Source organism: Podarcis gaigeae (assembly GCF_964106915.1).
Source record: "Podarcis gaigeae genome assembly, chromosome: 2".
Classification (NCBI taxonomy): domain Eukaryota; kingdom Metazoa; phylum Chordata; class Lepidosauria; order Squamata; family Lacertidae; genus Podarcis; species Podarcis gaigeae.
The window spans coordinates 96,737,458-96,760,788 of NC_139679.1; the positions used below are offsets into that span (position 1 = coordinate 96,737,458).

Sequence of the window (23,331 nt, forward strand, 5' to 3'; positions counted from 1 at the left end):
GCCCCAAGCTTGAACAGGATACAAATATAATTGAATGGTTTAAATGCAGCCTGGTTGTGATTTGGGTTGCTGGCTTATCAGAAAAACACGCCTGGCCTGCAGTGTCCTGTTCAGCACAGTGGGTTAAACTTTTCCTAGCATGGAAGGAAGCATTATCACCTGCTAATGTCTGTACAGTAGGTTTTTTTCAAAGTTTCAGCTATAGTGGCATGTTGAAAAAGGTTGTCTCCCCAGCTGTGATTTGCCCATTTCGTGAATTTCACACGAATACTCTCCATTCATAGGCTTACAACTGGAACAAAACGGATTACGTGAGCGTGGTTCACATGTAAAGTTCAGTGTGTGTACGGCCTGTGTACCTGTTGGTTTGCAAATAGTTGAGCTGTAAAAATCAAGAAGTATGCACACAAACACTTGCAGGTACATGTCCAGAGACAATTTGTGCCCTGTGTTCAGTGTACAAGCCTATTCTCTAACACCCACCCACCCACCCACCCACCCAACAAAGTAGGTCCAAGTGTCATCCAAAGCCTGTAGGTCAATATATAGATGGACTTACTGTATCTTTCAGTTTTGGTTCTCTCAGCTTCTCATTTTTCCAATCTTTAATGCAGCTCTCCACATTTCTGCAGCAATTTGCGATTCAAAGAAATCCTCATGAAAATTGGTCAGAAATTTTCCCCAATAAACAATTATTTTATGCAGTCTTGAGTAATGGGCACATGCTTGCTCACAATTCCCCCTATTACAATGCATGTTTGTATGTCATTTTCACTAACATATTCATTTTTACGCACACTTTCTTCCTAATACAGTGGTACCTCGGGTTACATACTCTTCAGGTTACATACGCTTCAGGTTACACACTTCGTTAACCCAGAAATAGTGCTTCAGGTTAAGAACTTTGCTTCAGGATGAGAACAGAAATCGGGCTCTGGCGGTGCGGCAGCAGCAGGAGGCCCCATTAGCTTAAGTGGTGCTTCAGGTTAAGAACGGACCTCTGGAACAAATTAAGTACTTAACCTGAGGTACCACTGTATATGGATTTTTTGGTTGGAGAATTGCTTCATAAAATCTGGATGAGTGACGTTCTGAAGGGCAGGTGTTTCGGTTCACTTATTGGAAAGAAGTGTGAATTAGGTTGTTTCTCAATAAGATCCAAAACTGAATTTCTCCCCTTCCCTAGATCAACAGGCATAATGAAGTCCAGAGTACCAAAAACAGGGAGCCGATCCACTGCCGAAAGCTGCCAGCTGAAAAAAGAGATCCTGGTGGCATGAACAAACCAAGTGACATGTGAACCTCCCATACTCTCTAGGGCAAGAGTAATGAACCTTCGGCCTTCCAGATGTTGTTGAACTACAGGTCCCATCATCCTTGGCCATTGGCCATGCTTGCCATCGTTCTGATCACATGGAACACTGGGTAGATTGACTAGATGTTGCCTGCAAGCTATCTATAATTATGATTTCACGCGCTTTGGATTGTATGCCTTGGAGGTTATGTCTCCAAGGTAGCCTCAGGACAGTCCTATAAGGTTAAATTAAAAATTGTCGTGTGTCTCTGTGTGTGTGTGTGTGTAATGAACTTCATGGCTGAGCTAGAATACGAGCCCAGGTTTTCCTGGTCCAAACCCAACATCTCACCCAGCACCACAACTTGGACTCAAGAAAGCAAGATGGTTGTGATATGAGGACTATTTCTGTGCTGACTGTGACCCCAAATCTATTATACTTTTCTAGTAAAAACCAACAAGAATGTCTCTGTTTATTTGTACAAACGACCCCATTGTTAACATTCTGATTTGGAGCTTCTGTTCCCCTTTCTGCCTTTCGGCTGAAGGCTGCTAGTTAACTGCACTTCCTCATTTTCATTTAACTGTCCAGCAAGCCCTAATTATAGCCTCTCCTTATTAAAAAAAAAAAAAAGCCTACATCCAACTCTACACAATTTACAGTCTAATGGCCCTTACCTTGTTTGTTCAGCAGAGCTTATATAATGATTCTTGTGATTTTGATTTTATTTTTTGTGTGAAGCATAACTCTGGGATTTTACGTTTCCACTTTAAACTGTGAGTTTTACATTAATGTTTTATAACCTTGGGGTTCTAATCATAAAGTCATAAGGACTTTAATTGATTTGAAACTAGCCAGGCCCTGAAGTGTGTACATGTCAAATTGATTCAAATTGATCCAATGTGTTTAAATACAGCCCGTGTTAAGAAACTCATAGCATCTTGTGCTACCAGACAGAGGCCTACAGCGCTGTGCTAACATAATTATGTTGCCACCTAGGTACGCTAAATTATTGACTGGAACATATTTTTCTGTGTTTTGTTCTGGGAAGCCAGGAAAATTCACCTGGATGGCTAAGAAGATTGGAACACAATGCAGACAACAATTTCTGTGAACCGCGCTGAGACCTGCGGCTATAGGACAGTATATTATTATTATTATTATTATTATTATTATTATTATTTCAGCAAGTGACAACTTCCCACAGTGCACATGCAGAGGCAGCTGTTAGGCAGATCATTCATCCATAATATCCATAACCAAGAGCCTGGATAGCTCAGTTGGTTAGAGCGTGGTGCTGATATTGCCAAGGTTACAGGTTTGATCCGCGTATGGGACAGCTGCATATTTCTGCATTGCAGGGGGTTGGACTAGATGATCCTCAGAACCCCTTCCAACGATCCAATTCTATGATCCTGGCAATTAGTGAGGCTACGTTTGTGCCACTTCCACACCTGATCAGAAATTTGAGAATGGTACCATTCTCCCCACCACTTGGTAGAGCAATGTGCTGTTTAGAGATAGTGAACCTGCGGCACTCTGGATGTTGTTGGACTACAGCACCCATCACCCTTAACCAACGGCCATGCTGACTGGGGCTGATGGGTGTAGGAGTCCAACAACATCTGGAAGGTGAGCCACAGGATCCGTGCCGTTGATGTGATTGACCAGCAGTATAAACTGTATTTGTGGCTGCTCTCCTTCACCACTATTGTCATCTCTTTATGGCAGGGGTAATTTACTTGTGGCCCTCCAGGTGTTGTTGGACTAAATCTCCCATCATCCTCGGCAATTGGCCATGCTGGCTGAGGCTGCAGGTCAGCCACCTATGCTTTAAGGTAACAATGAAGGTGTATACCTAGCCAAGTACTGTATTTTTTGCTCTATAAGACACACTTTTCCCCTCCTAAAAAGTTAGGGGAAATGTGTGTGTGTCTTATGTAGTGAATGCAGGCGGGAGGCTCTGCTCAGCGCTCCCTTTAAAAAGCCGCGTGAAGCGTGTGTGCGGCTCTTGGGGGCTTTTCCCCGAGGAGGGAGAAGGAATGCCCTTCTCCCTCCTCGGGGAAAAGCCCCCAAGAGCCGCACACACTCTCTGCACGCTTTTTAAAGGGAGCGCGGCTCGTGGGGGAGCCTTCCTCCCGCTGCCCGGGAGTGGCTGTGCACGGCTATCCCATAAGCCAGGACAGCAAGAGGGATCACTGTGCAGCGTTCCGGCTTGCTGTCCTGGCTTCTGGCTTAGCCCCGCGCAGCCTCTTCCGGGCAGGGGGAGCCTTCATCCCCCTGCCCGGGAGAAGCTGTGTGCAGCTATCCCATAAGCCGGGACAGCAAGAGGCTATCCCAGAAGCCAGATCCCTCTTGCTGTTCTGGCTTCTGGGATTCAGAATATTTTTTTTCTTGTTTTCCTCCTCCAAAAACTAAGTGCGTCTTATGATCTGGTGCATCTTATAGAGCGAAAAATACGGTAATAATATTTCAATATGATGCTATGATCTGAAAAACAGGGCTTAAGTTGGCATAACTTTCAGGTGTGAACACCAGAGTAGCTAAAGAGATGTACCCCTAAAATTTTACCATTTCCCAGCCATGTGTCATGTTCCACCACCTTTTTTCCCCCAGGGACCACCCTAGAGCTGGAACCGGAAAACAGCTTCCCAGAGGAGGAGGACCTTGCTTTCAGCCTCATAAGAACATAAGAAGAGCCTGCTGAATCTGGCCAATGGTCCGTCTAGTCCTGCCTCCTGTCCTCACAGCGGCCAACCAGATGCTCTGGAAGCATGCAAGAGGAACACAAGCAGTGTCTTCAGTTTTAAGATGGGAGTGGGAAACCTCCAGCCCATGCGGTCTGTATTGTAGCTCTCAGTTTGAGTAAATGGCAGTCCAGGTTTTCTCCAGATTGACGTTTGCTCTGATTGAGCACTAAAGAACGGGTTTTCCATGGGAAAGGAGTCCCATGGATCCTCCATGCTTTCTAGGTGGGGAAAGCAGAACTGTGGATGAGACCCCAGTCTCTCTTTCTCAGCCTACTCCAACCTCACAGGTGGGAAGAACAATGTAGTCAACAGGAGCTTTTTTTGGAGGAAAGTGGAATTAAAAAAATACAACAGCCTTGGATTAGTTTTTTGTAGCTTAGCAAGTGCCAGATATTTTGGACTCGCATCTGTCCCAGCCCGCGGAGTTAATGATTAGGGAGGATGGCATCTGTCATCCAAAAACATCTGGGGAAAACCAGGTTAGGAAAGGCTGCCTTAGATGAGCAGAGCTTTCCTCGCCTCCTGACACCCCTGCCCCCAATTCCTGGAACTACTAATCTATGATCCCCAAGGACCCAGGCTTTGAAAAACCTTATTTCAAGAGTCGGCAACTTTGTACGTGTGTTATCGCGGAAATAATGCATATGCATTCCTTGCTGATGAATTGGTCTCTGAAGGTTGCGATAATCATGATATATTATGAGCATGCTCTGCGCCTTGAAAAAGAACCTTGCTTGGGATCCGGGAGACCTGAACCCCACACTTTTCCTTCCCAGGCTCATCTCATGTTTCCTTCCCACCTGCCTTGGCTCTCTCTGTGTGTGCAGGTGTAGGATTGCCTCGCATTAAAAGCTGCATAGGCCCATTTATAATGGGGCTACCTTGCTCTTCAAAGCTAAGCAGCTGCTTTTTCTCTCCCCCCTCCACTTTTTTTTTTTTGCTTGCAGTAATGGCTGGAGAAACTTGAGAAAGGCGCAGATGCTTTGCTCATTTGTTTTGGCTCTTGCAGCGAAATTGTCTAACAATTGGAGAGGGCCAAGCAGAGGTTAGGCGTAATGGCGCAGAGGAGACAGGATGATTTATCCGCAAAGTCAGCGCCGGGCAGAGGGATAGCTTTATCTCTGCAAGGCCCCACAGCTGGCTGATGGAGAGTTGCTCTTGTAGCCCCTGATAAGCATGCACACACGGCCTGCATAATTCTTTGGGAAAGCTCCTTTGTGGCTGAGCAGCCGATTTCTGCAAACTTTCTGCATGAGTAAGATAAAAGATAATGAGACTCCATACATTTCCTGGCAGGGTTTCCTTCCCAAATGGCCCCCTGTAACCTCCACATTGGAAACAGATTAGAGGTCTTAATATTCCCCCTTATCACAAGCAACACCCTGGGGGGAAAGAGTTGTGCCTGCTGCCGCCGCTGCCACCACCATTTAAGATTTGCTTGTAAGTGTGCACAGAGCTGCTTTAGGGATGCAAACTTTGTGTTGGTCGTGCATTCTACTGGGTAGTGTGGAAAAGTAAGTATTTCCATACTGTTTTTAAGCGTGCGACTTGAACCGTAAGGGAATTTAATTCCAAATCCATTAGCAACACAGGAAATTGTCTTTCAATACGGCATTTTTCCAAGGAAGAAGTTGTTATTAACATCAGCTATGAATCTGGGCTTAACAATTTAGCACCAAGAAGGTATTACTCATTGCAGGCAATAGGATGATCCTCTGGTGTTGACGTTGGCGTTCGTTCTTTGGCACTCTTTTCTAAGCCTAAAAAAGAAGAAGAATAAAGGACGTGCCATATATCAGGAATGGGCAGACTTCAGGCTTGATGGATCTTCTTTCTTTTTTACTAGAACTCCAAGATATAACCCAAGAGCTACCAACTAGAACCCCAAGCTCCACCAACCAGAGTGAGGTATAAAACAGCTATAGTTAGGCTGGATCTAGACACATCAAAGAAGCAATTTATTTAAACGCGTTGTAAACTTATACAGGGAAATCTGGTAGGCAAAGATGGGACTCCACAGAGCCTTCTGGTGTCACAGTGTTATTTTTTAAAATCGCATCTACAACACATATAAAATGCTTTTTCTTTACCAATCTAGCTGAGTCCTTAGACACAAAGTTTAAACAAAAGACTAGGAAGCCCCTGAGCATACTCTCATCCAGAAAAAGGACTGAACTGAGCTTGCAGTCGTTTCACAGAAAAGTTCACTCCTGGTTGGCCTTCCACATCTCAGTAGCCTGATTTAGGTGCATTAATTTCAATTGTCCTGTTCTCAGGGGAATAGTATTAGCTGTCAGGGCTGCGTAATTTACCACCAGCGACACATTTTGCCCTTCTTAGCTGATTAACAGTACCCCATGTTTTGAGAATTCCAGGCAAGCAGTAAAAATATGGCATTTATTTATTAAGCCTGTGGTTCATGAGCTGCATTTGGCTTGGGTGGGTCATAATTTTTTCAGGTCTACTTTATTTATTTATAAGATTTCTTATCTTCCCTTTGCCATAAGGCAGGTTACACCAACAGAATATACAATTCTAAAAACACAGTATTAATAAATAAAAATACAGCGGTACCTCAGGTTACAGACGCTTCAGGTTACAGACTCCACTAACCCAGAAATAGTACCTCGGGTTAAGAACTTAGTTTCAGGATGAGAACAGAAATTGCGCGGTGGCGGCGCGGTGGCAGTGGGAGGCCCCATTAGCTAAAGTGGTATCTCAGGTTGAGAACAGTTGAGAACAGTTTCAGGTTAAGAACGGACCTCTGGAACGAATTAAGTTCTTACCCGAGGTACCACTGTACCCCGATAAACTGCAAGAAATTAACTTGGAATAATTTCTCAGCCTGCCCAACACCAACATGTGTGACTGTCAGCAAAAGCTGCTTTAACTTTTGCAGGGCTTTGGGTTAAGGGGGGAAAAGAGCGAATCGGACCAGAGAGCAGGACCAGAATTGGCTGAGGACTCTTCAGGTCTTGAGGTGTTTTTTTGTTAATGTGCTTTTTTGATTTTGCCACGTGGAACTAAAAGCTGCTTCTCCGGAGACTTTGCAATATGGCTGGTTCACTGCCAGGAGGCTGCCAAATGACTATTGATTTTCTAGCAGGGACTCTGAGTTGCAGGCAGGGAGAATTGCTCTTTAGCCCAACTGCCTGCGGTGAGTAAGAGAAAGTCAGCACTGTGTAATTTAAGGACGCCAACTTGCCTTGCCAAATGAGTGTGCGTTACACACTTGCAGGATGCTTTCAGTCACAAGCGCACAGGTAGCAAGGTTGCATTGTTTCCCTGCTTATTTCCCTGATTATTTCACTACTCGGGCATGAATGAGCTTGGATAGGTGTGGGGAGGGAGAAACATGAAAGTTTGAGCCTGGAGAGAGAAAAAAGCTAGACGCTTGCGCCAAAACAAAACAAAAACCACACACACACAATAAATTATTGCAGAGACCAATCAAAGGAGGGCAGGCCATCTCAAAAGGATTTCTTCCCTGCCAGCAGCAATTTTTGCCTTGCCCTTTTCCAGAGTTTTCTGTCACCTTGCTGGTCGTATACTTTCTCCAGCGCATTCCCTTTTCTTCATGTGAAGCTGGCGGTTGTGTAACTGTCTCACAGAGCTCTCTTGCATAAACTCAAGCGCCTGTTGCTATAACTACAATGCTTGTAAATCCAGCCTCGGCCTCGTGCAATTCTTCTTCTTTTTTAGGCAGCTCTTGTGGGGAAGATGCAGACAGCTTTGTTTTGCTGCATGTTAATAAGCGGGGAAGGGGGAACCCTCATGCAAAAATCCAAGTTTACCTGCATGCTTCAGAGGTATGCAGGGAGGTGCTGGTGCTGAATTTGCTTCCCTCTTTGCCCTTCTGAACCTGGAAGCGTTACTCCTGCAATGCAAGGGTGATGGTGGCCAATCCACAGCAGAGTGACTTTAGCAACCTGCACAAAACGACACCAGGATAAATCTGAGCCATTGGAAAGGACTCTACCAATGATGCTTGGCACTGCACACAATTGTTTAGCCAACCGTGGAAGACAAGAGCAACCTCAAGAAAGTTATGTTCCCAGCGTAGATCAATCCTGCTCTGTTTGCGTAAGAGCTAGGGTGCCACAATGGGTAGGGCTCTGAAGATGCAAGGAACTCAAATTCACATCTCGCCTCGGCCACAAAGCTCACTTGCCCTTGGGAAGCTAACCTACCTCCATAATTGAACTGTGGAACTCGCTCCTGCAGGAGCCACCAACCTGGACAGCTTTAAAAGAGGATTAGGCACATTTGTGGAGGAGAAGGCCACTAACCATGTTGGCTATGGTGAAACCTCCAGAGCTGGAGGCAGTATACTTCTGAATATCAGGGGCTGGTAACCACAAGAGGTGCAAGTGTTGCGCTCTGGCCCTGCTCACAGGCTTCCCATAGGCATCTGGATTCCTGCCATCGCAAGCATATGCTCTGAGCCATGATCTATCCCCGGGATAAAATGCTTCAGCCAGTCACAAAGGATCCAATTTCTCCAACTTTCTCCATATTTATCCTGTCTCATTTGGCACATTCCTTTCAATATAGTCAAAAGTGTAGAATTATGACAGCTTTTGTTGGGGGGGGGGGCAGAAGCTGCTGGGATATTCTTCGGAGCGATTTTATGACATTTCCCCTACTTTCCACTCTGAGTTTCTGTAGAGCTTGCTTTCCATATTTCCCTGAAATATACATGTGCAATTTAAGCTGTGCAATTTATCTAGAAAAAGGTCTGGAACTCGCCACAAACATCTCTCTCATTCTCTTAGAATGATATTGGCACCCACCTGAGAGGTGCTTGCAAGTTCTATTTGAAGAAAAGCCCTGGATATAAGGACATCCCCGCATGGGTACAGGGACCTTGGAGCTTAGATCATATTTGTCATTGACTTGATACTTCCATATCTGCTACCGCCTGCTTCCATTTCCTAGCAAGTGCATGTGTGATGGGCAAACCCTGCTGTTAGTTTAATGCTGAGACTCACCTATCTTTACATTAAAACCAAGCCCCTACTTGGGAAGAAAACTAGCCAGCTTAGGATGACAGTTAGTTTATGATGTGGGAAATCCCAGAGGAGTTGGGGTGTGTGTGTCTATATATATATATATAAAATTCAGAATCCATATAACCTTGTGTAAAAAGTAGACAACCAAGCCTACTCAAGTGAACAGGTTTGTGACTTTGGGGAGGGCAATAAGATCTGAAAGTTTTGCACAATCCACTTGGTCCAAGTGGAGTAGATTGTAAGAGATACCAGAGAAAACAGCATGAAATGAGTGCACTGTTCGTTGTTAAAGAAGACAGGGATGCAGTTCGCAGTCAAGGTTATATCCGACAGAGGTGCCCCATTAGTATCCGACAGAGGTGCCCCATTAGTACATGGACTTCTGCCTGTGCTACAGGACTTCCTCACCTCCATAAAAAAAAAAATCTGTTTTGGGCGTCCTCCCCCAACTTTCCAGAACAGATTTGGGAGGGAGATCACAGAGAGAGGAGAGAAAATCTTGTTCCACGTTAGAAGCCCTTGCCCTAACCGTGGTAATAACATCCTGCTCCAAATTTGATGCCTGCTGAGTACAGTGGTACCTTGGGTTACATACGCTTCAGGTTACAGACTCCGCTGACCCAGAAATAGTGCATCAGGTTAAGAACTTTGCTTCAAGATGAGAACAGAAATCGTGCTCCGGCGGCGCGGCAGCAGCAGGAGGCCCCATTAACTAAAGTGGTGCTTCAGGTTAAGAACAGTTTCAGGTTAAGTATGGACCTCCGGAATGAATTAAGTACTTAACCTGAGGTACCGCTGTGCATCCAGATTCTCTTCAGCAGGGAGGTTTCATAGGATACAAACATAAACACAATTTTAAAACATTATTTCTGAAAGGTAGAACAAATAACATGGCATCCAGCATGTTGGAAGCACATGCTGCTGAACACAGAAAGGAAAGAACTTGAAAGCAAACGCAGAGAGAAGGATCTCAACCTTTCAGGATGGAGCACAGCTGAGCTGCTTGGTGTAAGAGCATGACGGGAGGGTGGCCCTGTCTGTGCAGAAGGCTGGGAGAAACCTTGCGGGCAAAAGCTGAGTAACGAGCAAGCGAAATGCTCCTTTGCCAGGTGGCAGAGAGCCAGAGCTGTGGGCGCACGTGAGAATGTGGAAGGAGGCAGGCAGCAACCCACGCTGTCTGCACTTCAGATCTCTGAAAGGATCTCCCTGTGCCGACTGTTACACAGAGAAAAAAACAAGGGGAGGATGTGAGAGAAAGAGCAGCAAAGAACATATGAGCACTGGCTGGAGCTTCACTGCCTGACAGCAAAGAAGTTGGCGGCAGTAGAGCATCTCCATCTGCAGCCAGGGCCTGCTGAGGGCACCCGGGTCCCCCGTATTTTTATTTCTGATATTGACAGGCCGCTTTTCACCATGCAAGGCCACCACAAAGTGTTTTGCAGAGCAATCAATGAAACAACCCAGCGATCAAATAATGTGGCGTCTAAAACAATAATAAAAAGAAACCACTGACAAAGAACGGAAGAGAAACATAATACAGCCTACTTGAAATGCCTGCTGGAAAAGAAAGGCTACCATCTGTGGGGAGATGAGACCACCTAAAGAGCATTAGGAGTATAAATGGCAGCTAATTCACTCTAGAGAAAATTTCAGAGGACTTTTTAGTTCTCCGGCAAGAACTAAACTAAACTTAGTACCTGCAAGATACTGAGTAAAAGCAGGGGATATTCAGGTGACCGGATTCATCTTGAGAGCATGGACCTAGAGATGGCAGCTGTACCTAGAACCGTGGAAGGTGGCAGTGGACAGAAAACAGATCCCGATCTCTGAGGCTCCTTTATAAACAGAGGCATAGCAAGACAGTTCTAACTTATGTGATTGTGTGCTGTTATTTCAGGGCTCTGTGTCCTCAATGGTCTATCCGTAGATGCTTTGGATTACAACTCTCATAAGCCACAGCCAGCTCAACCTCTCTGAGGTAGATGGACATTGTAGTCCTAAACACCTGGAGGGTTGGGGAAAACTGGCCTAAGAGGAGACTCCACACAGGAACTTGCAGTCAGGTTAAAGTGGACTGTGCAGTCCACCTTGCTGGATTTCTGTGGTGGAGATGGCTCAGAATGAATGGGACTTTCCTTCTCCCCAAAATGTTCCTCTAGTTGCTTCCTCTAGTTATCCTTGGTGTATGTATTGGGTGCAGCTTTGAAATCTGTTTCATTTAAAAGCAAAAGCACATTCTGGGCTTTGATGCAAATAGATGTGAACAACATGGAGGTCAGAATTCCAGATAAATTTGACTAGGTCTGTAGAAAATTGTGTGTGGGGGGGGGGGGAGAGATTGGCAAAATGTGTGGGGAAACCCAGACATAAGGCAACCCATGTCGGAATTGAAGTCTTTCCTTTAAAATAGCTTACAAACTTCAGTAGCTCAACAACTTTGCCCTCACCCACAAAGCTCAACAACGTTTTGAAATATGGCAACCCTAAACTAGTCCAATTACCACAAAAGGTGCTGCCAAGACAAAAACGAGATAGAGGTTTCTTAATATAGTGGTGGAACTTTTTATATTTGTATCTATTCTTTTAGTAAACCATTGTTTACTGGACCATTGTTTACTGGACATTTACCCACAGAGTCTCCATCTTAATCAGGGTTCTGTCTCGGTTTCTTTACTTTGCTCCAGCCCCTCATTGCATTCAGGCACTGGTTCAGGTCATGCGTAGCCTCTCCTGATTTAGATGTTACTGAGAAACAGAGGTGGGTGTCAACACCGTACTGCAGACAGCTCATCTCAGATCTCCTAATGACCACTCCCAGTGGCTCAGTCTAGATGTTAAATGTTTATATCTGGTAAACTGCTGTAATATGTGTCCTATGATCAAGGGCACCTCTGATTTAGGACAGTAATTGCGATGAAAGACAACTGCAACAATAAGTACAGGCTTATTACGGCCTATTTCCTCAGCAAGGACAAACTGGCATAATGTTGCTGAAATCCCTGGTATCAATTTACACTGGAAAAGAATCCACTTTGTAATTTACAGCAGGGTACAGAGCTTGATTCTCAATCTGTTCTCTTGTGCCAAAATCCATTTACTTTGATGGGCCTTACATGAGGGCGTTTTGGGGGTGGTTGTGAGTACTTTGAGAGTGGCACTAAAACCCCGTAGTCCCTTAATTTGGCTATAGACTAACTGTAAATAATCACATCCCAAAGCCTTGCTCCTACTTAATCTTTTAAATGATTCCTCTGGAGAAGGCCACGCTCAATTTAAATGCTAAATCTGTGAACTTCTAAGAGTCTTTCCATGGCTGAGTCCAGAGTGAGTTGCCAATAAATAATGCTGCAACAAATGTGAAAGTCTTTGCAGCCCCCTCTTCACTGTATCTAGAGGGTAAGTGTTTTGGGTATTGAATCATGTGCTCTGGGTATGAACTGCTTCACTTTGGCTGGTTTGTGACATGGGGGAAGACAGAAAAGGACAACCATAAGGTATCATGAGTCCTACATACTGAACTAAGTCATGTTTGTGCATGCAATGGTGAAGTAGTGGTGATTTTGGTTCTGTTAATGTGAATTGTTGTTGTTAATGTGAATTGCTGCTGCTGCTGTAGTTGTAATTAACCTATTAGTAAAGCTCTGTTTATCAGATATGGGGACCATTTACCCACAAAGTCTCTAGTTTAGTGAGGCAGGCAGCCATGCCCAGTTCCATGGTACTCCATCTCCCCCCCCCCCAGTCAGTCAGCATTCCATGTCCACTGAGCATGTTAATTCCTCACTGGGCAAATTTTTGGTTCCCTCCCTTTAGAGCGCTCTCTCTCTCTCTCTTTCTCGTTTTCTACAACCTCATGAGTTCTCCCAAGGCTGCTGATACCTCCCCTCTTGTATTAGGGTTATAAAAGGACCTACACTCACCTCCGGCCATTGACAATACAGTGATACCTCGGGTTAAGAACTTAATTCATTCTGGAGGTCCGTTCTTAAGCTGAAACTGTTCTTAACCTGAGACACCACTTTAGCTAATGGGGCCTCCCGCTGCCACCACAGCACGATTTCTATCCTTATCCTGAAGCAAAGTTCTTAACCTGAAGTACTATTTCTGGGTTAGCGGAATCTGTAACCTGAAGCGTCTGTAACCTGCAGTACCACTGTGGAGGGCGTTATGATGATGACGAATTTCTAAAATGCTAGGTTTAGGCAACACATGTGTGCTCTAATTCTTCCCTCCTCCCACTCTTCTACACGCACCCGTACACACATACACACCCCATAAAGTTTTTCCCAGGCCATCCCAACTTTTAAAACGGATTCACAATCTTTGAACTCCACAGGGGTCTTGCGGCTAACAAAAATATATATGTTTCTATGAGTCCCTGTACTTGCCACCTGTGAGATGCTGCAACTACTTTCCCCTAAGTATTAAACGTTATCAATGGAGATGGGAGTTCCATACATACTACTTATAAACATATGGAGCTCACTTATACTGAGTCAGCTCACTAGCCCTTGTAGCCCAGTACTGCCTACTTGGACTGACTGTAGTTCTCCAGGATCCCAGGCAAGTTTTGCAGGAAACCACAAATAAAGTGGGCACAGTGGCCTCTTGAGATCCACAGCTTTGTTTGCTGTCCATCTTCACCGATGACAATTCTGCTTGTCGCCACTCGACTAACCGCGGCCCAGGGACAGAAAACTAACTTGACCTTTTCTCTCGATACCTGTTTTGAGCAAGTATTACCTATTGTAATATCTGCACTCATTCTTTATGGGTTTCCAGGGGTAAAGCCAAGGGACGCGGGTGGCGCTGTGGGTTAAACCACAGAGCCTAGGACTTGCCGATCAGAAAGTAGGCGGTTCGAATCCCCATGACGGGGTGAGCTCCCGTTTCTCGGTCCCTGCTCCTGCCAACCTAGCAGTTCAAAAGCACGTCAAAGTGCAAGTAGATAAATAGGCACCGCTCCGGCGGGAAGGTAAATGGCGTTTCCATGCACTGCTCTGGTTTGCCAGAAGCGGCTTAGTCATGCTGGCCACATGACCCGGAAGCTGTACGCCGGCTCCCTCGGCCAATAAAGTGAGATGAGTGCCGCAACCCCAGAGTTGGCCATGACTGGACCTAATGGTCAGGTGTCCCTTTACCTTTACCTAGGGGTAAAGCCAAACCTATGGTCTGTGCAGCTACATGGTGACCATCCGTATGGTCAAAAGACAAACATGTGGCTGGCAGGGTTAGGGTTAATTTTTTGTTTGTTTCTGGATTTAATTCATTCCAGAGCTTATTACTGAACACTCCATTGTGGTTCCGTGGAATCATGATCTTCTTATTCGTAGCATTGTTTCTATCTCTCTGCAATAACCATTTCTCCACTCTGCATCATTTTACTTCTTCTTAAGTTGTGAACCATATAATGCCAAATAGGCAAGCCATCGTTCGTTTCTGTTTCTCAAATGTCTGTTATTTTTTTTATTTTTATTTAAAGCAACTTTGGGTGCGCTGTTTGTGCCCTCCTGGTTTGGAGCTTTGATGTAAGTCGAGACAGCGTGTTACGAGATTGAGTGAAGCTTCACACCAGTAAAAAAAAATTCCTGGTGTCAGCCGATGTATGACACATTGACGTCTGGGTTGCATATGCTGATGTGTGGGAATGTGGCAACAAGATTCCCTTCACTTGCAGCAGAGGGTTGAATTGGGGCTGGGTCTTCAGAGTCTTCCAGCTCTTTCTTCTTGCCACCCAGGCAGCCTTCTAAAACATCTTTTTCTGTATAGCGGCAGCCCAAGACAATTTGCTGCCTGAAGCAGAATTCAGATGTGCTTCCTACCCTGACCAACACTTTGTTGTATCATTCAGATATGAATTCCTTTTTTTTTAAAAACATTTTTTTATTGCTTTTTTAAAAGTACAGAAATACAGAAAAAAGAATAAAGAGTGGTTATAAGAAAGAAAGATATAAATAACAAATTTCCATATTCTTTTTCCATCTAACCTATAGGACTTCCCCACATCCTCCGAACCCTGCGTTCTCTGTCTTATAAAGCATCAGCAATTTGTTAACTTATTTCAAAACTTATTGTAACTTCCATTTTATCATGTTCCCTATTTTCAATTTTACTGTCGCTCAATTCTTATATGTTTTATATTAAACACAATAAAGTTATTTCATTATTTTACCTCTGAATTCTTGTGTCTTAATTTTCATTCCAATAACTTACATTTGCTGAAGCTAGAATTTCCTGAAAGGTGCATTTTTTTTTTAACATTCATACAACTTATAGTGTTTTTTCAAATAGTCCTTAAACTTTTCCCAATCCTCCTCAGTTGTTTCTTCTCCCGCGTCTCGGATTCTGCCAGTCATTTCAGCCAGTTCCATATAGTCCATCAACTGCGATTGCCATTCCTCCAGCGTGGGTAAATCTTGTGTCTTCCAGTATTTTGCAATCAGGATCCTTGCTGCTGTGGTAGCATACATAAAAAAGGTTCTGTCCTTCTTAAGCACTCTCTGGTCCACCATGCCCAGGAGGAAGGCCTCTGGTTTTTTAGGTAAGGTAAATCTCAATACCTTTTTTAGTTCATTATGGATCATTTCCCAGAAGGCCTTCACTTTCGGGCAGGTCCACCAGAGATGAAAGAATGTCCCTTCCGCCTCTCCACATTTCCAACATTTGTTGTCAGACAGATGATATATCTTGGCTAACTTGACTGGGGTCATGTACCACCGGTATACCATTTTCATAATATTTTCCTTCAAGGCAGTACATGCCGTGAATTTCAAACCGGTGTTCCATAACCTTTCCCAGTCTGCAAACATAATGTTATGCCCCACATCCTGAGCCCATTCAGATATGAATTCCAACCCTCGTCTGCTATATGTGTATGTAATTTGTGGGGGGTTGTAGAAATGAGCAAGGACAAGAGAGGTTTCCCTCTGAGGCAGGGGAAACCCCAGTTGGGAAGAGGTTCTACAGGGTCTGACACATTCTGCTCGACGCTCCATTAAATTAAGGTCCCTGATGTTTAATTAATATGCTTAGACAAATGTCCTCAGTCTTAATAACTCAGGTAACAGATTGCATTGGGATTGCTTGGGATGTTGTTTTCCCTCCGCCCGCTGTCCTACTTTTGCTTTATACATTATTTGCTAAGAAAGGGCCAAGGGGGTCATTCTCAGAGCTGGTCCTTCTGGTTGAGGTGTCCAGGAGGATGCCTGTGCCACACCACTGTAATTTGCTTTGAGGTTCTAGAAAGTGCTTTTAAACTAAGCTTTTTTATTTTTAAAAAATGCTTTAGTGTATTACATGAAATGATTTACTTTTGGTGGATATCAAGATAGTGGCCACAACTGTGGTTGCCTATCAAGTTGGCAAGGTAAGAGGGGGCCCAGGACATCATCCTGTCACGGGCTCCAAAACACTGTCCCAGGTCCATCAACAAATGCCGGGTACAGAATAATGACTGCAGGATTTGTGCATACGCAGAAAATACATTTAAAATTAAGAAGCAGCATGCCTCCGAGCTTATGCTCTGCTGAGATTTTCAACACCAGAACAATGATGGCCAGTTAAGCGTTGCCAAAAAAAGAGGATTTGCATCACCAAAACGAAAAGATGACATCAATTGCTGTAACCATTTGCAAACGGCAATTTATATACAGACAAGCAAATTTTAAAATTTTAAAATGATTTTAAAGAAGGTAAAGGTAAAGGACCAGTCGTGAACGACTCTGGGGTTGCACCACTCATCTTGCTTTACAGGCCGAGGGAGCCGACGTTTGCCCGCAGACAGTTTTTCCGCATCATGTGGCCAGCATGACTAAGCTGCTTCTGGTACAACGGAACACTGAAACCAGAGCAGCGCACTGAAATGCTGTTTACCTTCCTGCCAGAGCAGTACCTACAGTGGTACCTTGGGTTACATACGCTTCAGGTTACATACGCTTCAGGTTACAGACTCCGCTAACCTCGAAATAGTGCTTCAGGTTAAGAACTTTGCTTCAGGATAAGAACAGAAATCGGGTTCTGGTGGCGCGGCGGCAGCAGGAGGCCCCGTTAGCTAAAGTGGTGCTTCAGGTTAAGAACAGTTTCAGGTTAAGAACGGACCTCCAGAACAAATTAAGTACTTAACCCGAGGTACCACTGTATTTATCTACTTGCACTTTTTGGTGTGCTTTCGAACTGCTAGGTTGGCAGGAGCTGGGACTGAGCAATGGGAGCTCACCCCATTGCGGGGATCGGCAAGCCTAAGAGGCTCAGTGGTTTAGACCACAGCGCCACTTGCGTCCCTTAAAAATAAATAAATGATTACTATAATTTAAATACAGTGGTACCTTGGGTTAAGTACTTAATTCGTTCCGGAGGTCCGTTCTTAACCTGAAACTGTTCTTAACCTGAAGCACCACTTTAGCTAATGGGGCCTCCTGCTGCTGCCTCGCCGCCAGAGCACGATTTCTGTTCTCAACCTGAAGCAAAGTTCTTAACCCGAGGTACTATTTCTGGGTTAGCGGAGTCTGTAACCTGAAGCGTCTGTAACCTAAAACGTATGTAACCCGGGGTACCTCTGTACAATAAACACAATACACCTTGTTTACTGGGGAAGACACTGGGTGACTTGTGCATTGGCTCAGTCTGCTGGCCAGGTGCTGCTAACAAGGCGAACAACTTCAAGGCTCCTGCTCTCCCTTGTTATTGTTCCTTATCTTCAAACAGGACTTCAAATAGAGGTCACCTTCAAAAGGGGACTGGCAGTCCTTCAAAAAATAGAAGACTGCCTTCTTTTCTATAAAGTAGGACACATGGCCACCCTAATCAGAAAGGAGCTCATATTCCTGGTTTCTTGCCAAGCTCTTTTGTTTTAGCAGCCCAATTTAGAGAAGAAGAAGAACCTTTGTATGCTTACTATTGTTAAATGACTGGGATCTGAGAAGGCCTTGCTGATCCACTGTAAATGGAAATCACTCAGAGACATGCCAGCTAATCCTCATCTGCACTCTGCTCATCTCTGATTCTGTCTTGGCTTAAGATTACCCTGCATATTAAGCTAGAAAATAGGTTTCCTTAGATGGGTCCATGCCACAACAAGGCTGCAAACCTGTGAGCTGGCACCTGAAGCTGACTCTTTAACAGCAGTAAAGAGCGGGTGACCCAAGCCCTATGCAGGTGTTCTCCACGTGTAGACTGTGTGTGCAGAAGGGGCAGCAGCTCACACTACTGGCCTCAGCTCCTAAGTGGGATAGACAAATGCATCAATTTCGGTTTCTCTCAGTTTCTCATTTTTCCCAATCTTAAATTCAGTTCTCCACTTTTTCACATCAGTTTGTGATTATTATTATTATTATTATTATTTAAATCCTCTGGGAAATTCATCTGTGAATTTCTCCTAATGTACACACAATTTTGCCTGGTGTACACATCACTGCAAAGCAATTTCCCCAATATGTTGCCTTTTTGCGTATTATTTTCATTAATATGTGCATTTGTATGGACACATGCATTTTGTACACATCACCTGGATGGAGAGCTGCAATGGCAGAATTCGGAGAAGTGCAAATAGCAAAGGGTGGCTGTGTTTGGGTTCCCGTAATGTTTCAGAAAGTGCAAATTTGGTACATTCACCTTTGAATGTGAACTGAATCGAATTTCTTTCCCCTCCCTACCTCCTAGATGTCCATGAATCTGCACAGGAAAAGTCTATATGTGGGCAGCTGCTTATTACCCTTCCCTGATCAAGGATTCTTCTCCCATGGAAGTCTCTATGTGAGTAGCTGCTCATGCACAAGCTTTCCATTTGCAGGCAGTACATGTGAACACACAGGAGGCATGGCCAATGCCACACAGTGTGGTCCCCTGCTACCTTCTCCATTGCTTAGCCTCTACACTAAGCCTCTATGCCAGTGTGGTGTAGTGGTTAAGAGCCAGTGTGGTGTAGTGGTTAAGAGTGGTAGACTCGTAATCTGGTGAACTGGGTTCGCTTCCCCGCTCCTCCACATACAGCTGCTGGGTGACCTTGGGCTAGTCACACTTCTTTGAAGTCTCTCAGCCTCACTCACTTCACAGAGTGTTTGTTGTGGGGGAGGAAGAGAAAGGAGAATGTTAGCCTCTTTGAGACTCCTTAGGGTTTGATAAAGCGGGATATCAAATCCAAAACTTTTCTTGTACACGTGGAAAATGTCCAAATGGGGCTACTGTTTAGCACTGAGCTACAGCAAGCTTAGCCTGCTAATTGCTGCGCTTCCAACTTCTTTTATAGGGACAGGCAAGCCTATTAATTTTATTTTATTGGCCCTTTGGCAACCCTACATTTCAGGAAGTTGTGGAAGAGGCTGCGTGCTGACTGCCCTGTGCACGGACATTGTACACACATTTCAAAACGTGACACATGAAATGGATTGACGAATGCAAAACAGCCATCCCAAACGAGCGTGTGTGAACCAGAGGCAAGTTGATGTTAAATATAGCAGCTGTTAGTTTTATTCTTTTCTGTCTCCTTACACTTTGGAGATCATCTCCTCAATCAGAGGCACTTAAAGCAATCTTTGACAATTCATTCACATTCTACTCTTCGCTCGAGGGAAAATAGAATTACTAATAAAAAGGCTTCGCGTGATTGCATTTGTAATAGGATACAATTTGGATCCCACTTTCTGGAGTGGGGGGTAAAGACTAAGAAAAGTACATAGCGCATAAAGTTGCATTTTATGCAGAGAAATGCACAACGGCAGCGAGCCCATAAAGCATTGAGTTTTGTGATTCATTAAACGTTTATTCCATATCTCTAAAAACACCCTTTGAATACATAATTGCAGACAGATTTGATGTGGTAAATGATGGGGGTGTTAGATAGGAAACTGCCTTGCAGCAAGTCAAGACTGCCATTCCTTCCAGCTCAGTACTGTCAACGTTGGCCGTGTCTGTTTGTAATGATAAGCCAAACTTTCTGGTTTACCATGTTTTGTCAGGAACAAGGAGCGTGCTGTTGCACACTAGCCAGACACTTCCACAACTGGTGTGAGCTAGGAAAACAAACCAGGAAACCTTGGCTTCCTGTTACATCCAAACCAGGTTTCCGTTCCCTAACAAGGGGGTGTCATTGGTGTTGTTCATGATTATGGTAGGTAATCATGTGTTTTTGTATAGTAAACTGCCCTGTGATCTTCGGGCAAAGGGTGGTATAGAAATGTAATGAAAAAGAGGAAGAGGAAGATCACCACCAAGGCAACAACAAACCATGGCTTCTGTTGGCTAGCAAGCATGGCTTGTTAGGAAACAAAAGAGCACAACCCGTGGTTTGAATGTAACGCCAGGAATCTAACACTAGGAAGCCAGAGCTTTCTGGCTTGTTTCTCCCATTTTCTCCAGTGGAAGGGCAAACCTTTCTCTCTCCAGCTGTTACATCCCCTCAGACTCACTCCTCCCTCCACCCCCAGATCTGGCCCTCCTCAAGGTCCATCAACCAGTTGTTGTTGTTGTTTAGTCGTTTAGTTGTGTCCGACTCTTCGTGACCCCATGGACCAGAGCACACCAAGCACTCCTGTCTTCCATTGCCTCCCGCAGTTTGGTCAAACTCATGCTGGTAGCTTTGAGAACACTGTCCAACCATCTCGTCCTCTGTTGTCCCCTTTTCCTTGTGCCCTCAATCTTTCCCAACATCAGTGTCTTTTCTAGGGAGTCTTCTTGTGAGGTGGCCAAAGTATTGGAGCCTCAGCTTCAGGATCTGTCCTTCCAGTGAGCACTCAGGACTGATTTCCTTCAGAATGGATACGTTTGTTCTTCTTGCAGTCCATGGGACTCTCAAGAGTCTCCTCCAGCACCATAATTCAAAAGCATCAATTCTTCGGCGATCAGCCTTCTTTATGGTCCAGCTTTCACTTCCGTATATCACTACTGGGAAAACCATAGCTTTAACTATATCAACCAGAGCCAGGCACAAAAAATTGGCTAGGCCGCAGATGGTGACAAGAGACAGAGACAGTCTCTCTGACCTTATGCATAGCTCAGGATTTGTTTTCAGGATCACAACCAGGGTAGCCAGTTATGCACTGTCAAAATTGAGGAGTTGCAGCACTCAACTCTAAGGTCTGCACTAGGAGAGAGGAAGATCCATGCCTCCAGGAGGAAAGCTGAACCTGCAGGTTCCTATCTATATCTAAAGGTATATATGTTCATCATGCTGCAATCTGCTCTTTTAAACTGGGAATGCCAGGAATTGATACTGGGACCTTTTGCAGGCAAAGCAGCTGCTTTATCACTCAGCTATGGTTCCTCCCCAGTCAGGATTACTATGGTCTGTGCAGCATTTAGGGCATATCACACACTACCAGTTACGTACTGCACTTGGAAATATTGCAGGATTGACCTTTATGGTGGCGAAAACATAAACTCACTAGCAAGCTAAACAAGCCTACATCCTTTCCAATATTCAGTAAACGTTCAGATTGAACCTTGAAAAACAACAGGGCTGTTGTTGTTCTACTGTCCAGCAGTCAGCTGAGTGATAGTTGTAGAAAGCTAGATAATTGGAAATAGAATCCCACATTTACTCAATGTGAGTAATTATTCAATGGAAAATTATAAAAGATAGCAAGAATGTAGCAAACAGCTTGGATGATTTTCCAAGGAAAGCTGGAAGAATGAATACGCCCTTCCTTGCTACACTATATATTGTTATGTGCTGCAGTGGGAAGCTATAAGCCTACTGTAATTCCTGGATCCAGATAGTGTTAAAATCTAAGGAAGGACTTTCATGTTGTCGAATAGCCAGACGAGCTTCTTGATAATGGCCTTCTAAATTTGGGTTGTTAAGGTAACAAAGGAAGTGGTTGTGTGCCAGATGGCAAATGGATGGGCCCCTCAACTCGTTGGTGGGGATTTAGAAAAGAGCTGAGTTGTGTGTGTGGAAGCTAGAAGCTGGAGGAAGAAACAGGCTGAAGCCTGTGATGGAAAGACATGCCTGATTTTTGCTTACATCCAAGGCTCTGGGTAAAGCAATATCCCATAGGGGTGTTAATGCTGTGAGCCCCTCCATCGTAGGCTCAGGTTGTATGCACATGCAAATAAACCATATATCATAGACACCACAGTCTCTGCTACTATTCCTAATTCCAAAGGAAACACGAACCCTGGGTAAAGTGTCTGAAACCCCTGGGATCTTGCACCACTTGAAGATTGGAGTGGTGTGCAACAATATACTCTTGTGAGATTACCTTAACTTTTGCAGAATGGTAAAAGCAATGCCCTCTGGTCAAATCCACCTGGGCACCTTGTTAGTTGAAAGCACTGCTTGCCACGCAGGCAGCTAAAAGCTTATTATTGTTATTATTTAAAAAGCATGCAGCTAAAGTCACTCACAGAGGCTTTGCCGTGTGTTTGCACACTTTGTACTTCTTCCTTGGTGGCTGACAAAACACTTCTGGCAACAGCTTTGTTCAGACGCGCTTTCTGCCAGCTGGCCTGCGTACAAGGCCCGATCCTGTCCCCGTTGAACTCACAGCGAGCACCGTCTTCTCGGATGCGATGGAGCCAGAGTCAGGCTCTTTGTTTGCCACTTGGATTTACGAGAGTGCAGGTCAAGTGAAAAGGCCACAGTTCGAAGGTCAAGAGGAACACTAAGAGCTACATTGTGTACTCATTTCACAAACAGAATGGGCCCTCGACGTGATAAGCAGCGAAATGTCTCCTGCTGTGGTGCTTTGTTCCTAAAGTAAATGTGCCATAGTAATAACTCCACACACACCCAAGACATTTTTAGATAGTAGTTGCCACTTAGGATTTTTCTTTCCCTGTTCCTGTATTTAGATTAAGATATGCAAAAGAGATGAAGCGAAGTAGGTTTGAGTCTGGTCAGTGGCTTGACAGCGAACCAGCTGGGAATCCCATGTATTCTGCCTCAAGTTCCATTATGGGAGAAAGGCAGGATGTAGGTGGACAAAAGAAGTAGGGTTGCCATAAGCCCTGAATTTCCTAGACATAACCAGGATTAGACCGTCAGAAACAGTGTCCGGATGGAAATTGCTGAAACATCCAGGAAAAATCAGATGTATGATGTATAGCAACTCATGTCAGCAGTGCAGATTTTGATGAAGTTCCCTAAAAATAGCTCAAGAACTTTTCTTTTAGATTTTGCAAAAAAAAGCTCTCCCCCACAAAAAAAACCCCAACTTTGCAAAAAAGAGAGAAAAAAGCTCAACAACTTTTGTGTATTTTCACTTTTTGAAATACGGCAACCCTAAAATAAGTCTTACGTTTTGGATTGTTTTCCACAGGCAGAAAGGACTTCTGCTT

General features: G+C 44.5%; 2 long non-coding RNA genes across 2 annotated transcripts; one reads left to right on the forward strand and one right to left on the reverse strand.

Moving 5' to 3' along the window:
* Positions 1-6,253, forward strand: LOC310838172. Its single transcript, XR_014560761.1, has 5 exons — positions 1-1,537; positions 2,347-2,438; positions 3,912-4,135; positions 5,892-5,953; positions 6,144-6,253. It is a non-coding gene; the product is annotated as an uncharacterized lncRNA (long non-coding RNA).
* LOC310838243 lies at positions 5,460-22,872 on the reverse strand. Its single transcript, XR_014560843.1, has 3 exons — positions 22,399-22,872; positions 7,840-7,974; positions 5,460-5,805 (listed from the first exon to the last, which is right to left on the reverse strand). It is a non-coding gene; the product is annotated as an uncharacterized lncRNA (long non-coding RNA).
* Positions 22,873-23,331: the final 459 nt, after the last annotated feature.